This window comes from Beta vulgaris, chromosome 2 (assembly GCF_026745355.1).
Source record: "Beta vulgaris subsp. vulgaris cultivar EL10 chromosome 2, EL10.2, whole genome shotgun sequence".
Taxonomy (NCBI): domain Eukaryota; kingdom Viridiplantae; phylum Streptophyta; class Magnoliopsida; order Caryophyllales; family Amaranthaceae; genus Beta; species Beta vulgaris.
Window position 1 is genome coordinate 34,474,862 of NC_079203.1, and position 5,005 is coordinate 34,479,866.

A 5,005-nucleotide genomic window follows, 5' to 3' on the forward strand; every position below is an offset into this window, starting at 1 on the left:
AATTTGCAAATTAAAATATACCCGTTGTAAAATTTGCAACGGTTATATTTTTAAAATATAAATCAAAAAAAAATTACCAACAACTCTATTTTTCGAGATCTATAAATAGAGACCCATTTTGCTATATTTTGGGCACACTTAATTTTCTCCATCTTCACTAATTTCTTCTATTTGTTCTAATTATTTTCATTAACTCTTCTTCCATTGCTCTTTATTTTCAAATTCTTATAATTATGGATCTTAATCATCCTTATTATATAAGAAATCAACCCCAAAACCGCTCAAAAAACCAAATTCCTAGGCAACAAAATCGCTTAATTAGCTCTCAAATCAGTCAAATTATCGCCAACCTTCTCAAAATCAATCAAAATATTGTCAACCCTCTCAGATAAATACCAATCCAAGGGGAGAAAATTCTCAACTTATTCTCCTCAATATGATAACCTCTACCATGAATCTCCATTTGAAAATGCCAACCTTTCATATCGTCAATTTGATCCTAATTATGGATTTTCTCAATACCAATAAGATTCATCTCCAAACAATGATGTTGATGATGGTGGTGGTGAATACGAAGAAGGTGATGATGGTGATGGTGTTGGTCAACACTATCAAGATGATGATTCTGATGGTTTTGAGGACTTTGTTCAGCAAACTCAATCATTTTCGCAGCTACTATCAATTAACCAATCTTAGCAACCACCGCAAACACAACCCGCTCAATCACAAAACCCACTTATCACAGCAACAAGTTCTTGTGATAAAAGGGTTTGGGATCACGTTGAAGATGAACTCCTCATCTCCGCATTTATGAACACTTCTCTTGATAAGGTGAGTGGGACAAGCCAAAAGAAAAATGTCTTCTAGGGAAAAGTTTGGGAAGCTTTCGAGGCAGGAAGAATAGCAAACCCAACAGAAATAGCTCCAAGAAATGCTGATATGGTGAAAGGTTGTTGGAGTAGACTTGCTCCACGGGTTTTAAGGTAGGCTGCATTTTATGATGAAGCTCTTGCAAGAGAGAAGAGTGCTCAAAACGATTATGATGTTCTGAGAGAAGCTCATTTATCACTAGTAGAAAAAGGACGATTTGCGTCCCCTGATTTGCGTCGCACAGACACGGAAGTGACGCAAAAAACCTATTTGCGTCGCATGCCAAAGAGCATTTGACGCAAAAACGAGCAATATGCGTCGTACCCTCAGTATGTGCGACGCATATTGTAGTTGTGCGTCGCATTCTGCTTTGGTGCGACGCACATCTTAGTTGGGCCATGCGCGTCTCATTATCTCCCATCTCCCTCTCCTAAAAGTCATTATCTCAAGCCAGCCAGCGCGTATCTCTCTCTCTCCTAAAACTCCCCAACTCCCCATCTCCCCATCTCCCCATCTCCCTCTAACCTAAAACTTCTCTCTGAAGAACGTTGCTTCTCTCTCTCTCTCCTTCCCTCTCTCTCTCTCTCTCCCTCCCTCTCTCTCCTTCACTCGAATCGATCTTCGAAAAACCCCTTCTATGATCTGACGAAAAAAGCTTCGAAAAACTCCTTCTAAGATCTGACGAAAAAAGCTTCGAAAAACTCCTTCTAAGATCTGACGAAAAAAGCTTCGAAAAACCCTTTCGAAGATCTGACGAAAAAAGCTTCGAAAAACCCCTTCGAAGATCTGACGAAAAAAGCTTCGAAAAACCCCTTCGAAGATCTGACAAAAAAAGCTTCGAAAAACCCCTTCGAAGATCTGACGAAAAAAGCTTGGTGAAGATCTGAAATAATTTCACTTTTTTCGACGTTCTCCATCTCTAATTTTTGTCTGATAAGAAACGCAAAATCAGAGAAGCTCTTGAAGGTTTTTTTTTGTTTGTTTTTCTTTAATTTTCTTTTTTTTTTGTTTTTCTGGATTGAAATTGATTGACTTATCTTTAATTAATTTAACAGAGGAGAAGCCAATTCCAACGGAGTTGAGAAATGAAGAAGCATCGCTCCGCCATGAAATCGACCTCGACGAAGATTATTTTTCATCTCAGGATCGGAAAGTGACCGAAATTCTTTGGCTTTCTTTGCCATTCTCCATCTCCAACAGGTTCGAATTTTTTTAAATTTTTATATCTGATTTTTTTTGTTTACACTTTTCTAGATCTGAAAGATAATGGCGTTTTTTTATTTTATATATTTGATTTTTAACAGAAGAGTGCGGCTAGTGCGACTATTGACGATGAAGATTGAAGAATGTTTTTTATTTTTTTGGATCTATGTAAAAGTTGTAATAAATTGTAAAATTAATTTTTTTGGTTTCAAATTATATAATAATAATGTTCCTTAATCGTTCTTCTCTTTATTTTTTTTCTTTTGGCCTATGTTTGGATGTTCAATCTGGAATTTTAGTATATCCTAGTTCAAAAAATGTTTTTTTTTTTTATTAAAACAGTAATTTGCGTCGCACATTGCCCTAGGTGCGACGCAAATCATTAATGTGCGTCGCACCCTAGGCAATGTGCGACGCACATTTCCTTTGTGAACCTTTGGTTTTCTCTAAATTGGGCTGGGATAGACATATGCGTCGCACCGTATACGAGGTGCGACGCAAATAGGTGAAAATGTGCGTCGGATCTGCATTCGACGCAAACCATTGATAGTCATCTGCGTCGAGGCCTCTGGCGTCGGACCCATGTCCGACGCAAATAGGCGCCTCACATCCGACGCAAATCGCCTATTCTGCACTAGTGTATTGCATAATAGGAAACATGGTAGGTTCATCCTCGAACATGCTTGGAATTTGTTGAGGAAGTTTCGAAAATGGAGGTCAATAGCTATAAAATCAATGGGAACTCCACATGCTAACCCCAAAAATCCACAAGAAAATATGGATTCACCTAGAAGCGGAAGTAGCGGTAAGAGGATAAGAGTTGATGGAAGCGACTCAATGCCCGAGACACCCACCAATGGTGAAGGAGGTGAAGTGGACCCACGTCCCTATGGTGTTAAGAAAGCGAAGTCTAAGCTCAAAGGGGTGTCTGGTCAGACAGTTGAGTGTTCTAATACGTTTAATGAAAGGCTTCAGATCCATTCAGAGGGTAGGAGTGTAAATGTTGAAAGAGAAGACGGAAAGTTGGAGGTTCAAGCAAGGAAGGTTGCTGCAAAGGAACAAGAAATAGTGTTGCAAACTAGGATGCAGAAAGTGCATGAGTATCATAAGAACATGGAATTGCTACAAGCATTGTATGCAAAGGAAAATCGAACAACATTTGAGGAGGGTGTGATTGAGACAATAACAACATGGTTGACGAATAATCCAATTTTTCAGTGATTATGTTTATTTATGTTAAAGTTAAGTTAGGTTTAAGTGTATTTCATGATTAAGTTTAAGTTTATGTTTACATTCCAATTTAGTTTATGTTTTAGTTTAAATTTTAGTTTATGTTTATGTTTACGTACAAGTTTATGTAAAAGTTAACATTTGTATGTTTAAGTTCTTTAAATAAAAAAAAGTTTAAAAATTTACTTGTGTAAATTTTAAGCTTTATCTATTATATGAATTGACATATGAATACAACTTTTTACATGATTGTACTATTTTTTTACATTATTGTTCTACTTTCAACATTATTGTACTGTTGTAACTATTTTTACTTTTTACATGATTGTACTATTTTTTATATTGTTGTACTGCTTTTAACATTATTGTTCTACTTTTTACATTATTGTATTGCTTTATACATTATTGTTCTGCTTTTAACATTATTTTACTGCTTTTATGTACTATTGTACTGCTTTTTACATTATTGTACTTCCCTTTACATTATTTTATGCTATATAACTCAAGCATCCTTGTTCACAATTTTCTCACACCAAACCCAAACACAATATTGTTCACCATTTTCTCACACCAAACCTAAACACAAGAATGAACTCCTTCAACTTAAACTTTTCCCGTTCAAGTTCCTCTAGTTCCTCTAGTTCTGATGAAAGAAGATCATCCCGAGCAATAATTGATCAAGAAATAGATGATTTCTTGACCAATATTGTTCAACCATTTGCTCCAACTCTTATATCAAATGTAACTCCAACACCAAGGAATAGAAGAGAAAAAGTGACGGATGATAATGAAGAAGGTCATTCACGGCCTAATCGAGGCAGGGATGAAGGTCATAGGCGATTGTTCAATGATTACTTTGCTGATCAACCAGTCTATCCAGCTCGTTTATGTCTACGAAGATTTCGAATGCAGTGACATGTCTTTCTTCGGATTATGGAAAGTGTTGTTGCAAGTGATGTATGGTTCACTCAAAAAAGAGATGCTACGGGTTAGTTAGGTTTATCGCCCCTACAAAAGTGTACAACGACTATTCGAATGCTTGCTACGGGGTAGCGGCGGATTCGCTTGACGAGTATGTGCGAATTAGTGAAAGCACAACTCGAATAGCATTGATGAAATTCACGAAGGGGGTTATCACGAAATTTGGTGCGGAGTACTTGAGACAGCCTACTCCAGACGATTTAGCTAGACTACTCAGATTCGGTGAAGAACGTGGATTTTCGGGCATGATCGGAAACATAGATTGTATGCATTGGGAATGGAAAAATTGTCCGACGACATGGAAAGGACAATATCAAGGAAGAGTTGGTGTTACTACTTTAGTTCTTGAAGCTGTTGCTGATCGTGACTTATGATATGTCATTCTTTCTTCGGATACCAGGTTTGTGCAACGACCTAAATGTTCTTCACTGATCTCCTGTGTTTAGGGATGTTTTAGAAGGTCGAGCACCACCCGTGCAGTTTACGGTGAATGGTAACCAATATGATAAGGGTTATTATCTCACTGATGGTTTCATTCAATCAGTTACATGTCCTCAAAATCGCAAGGACAAGTTATGCTCAACACCAAGGAGGAGCTCGAAAAGATGTAGAGAGAGCATTTGAGGTGCTGAAATCTCGGTTTGCTATAGTTCGTAGACCATCCCTCGCATGGGATGAGGAAATTCTCAATGACATCATGTTGTCTTGCATTATCATGCAC

At 37.4% G+C, this 5,005-nt stretch overlaps 1 pseudogene; it reads left to right on the plus strand.

Annotated features, from left to right (window-relative positions):
• Positions 1-233: 233 nt before the first annotated feature.
• LOC109136319 (uncharacterized) lies at positions 234-3,182 on the plus strand (annotated as a pseudogene).
• Positions 3,183-5,005: the final 1,823 nt, after the last annotated feature.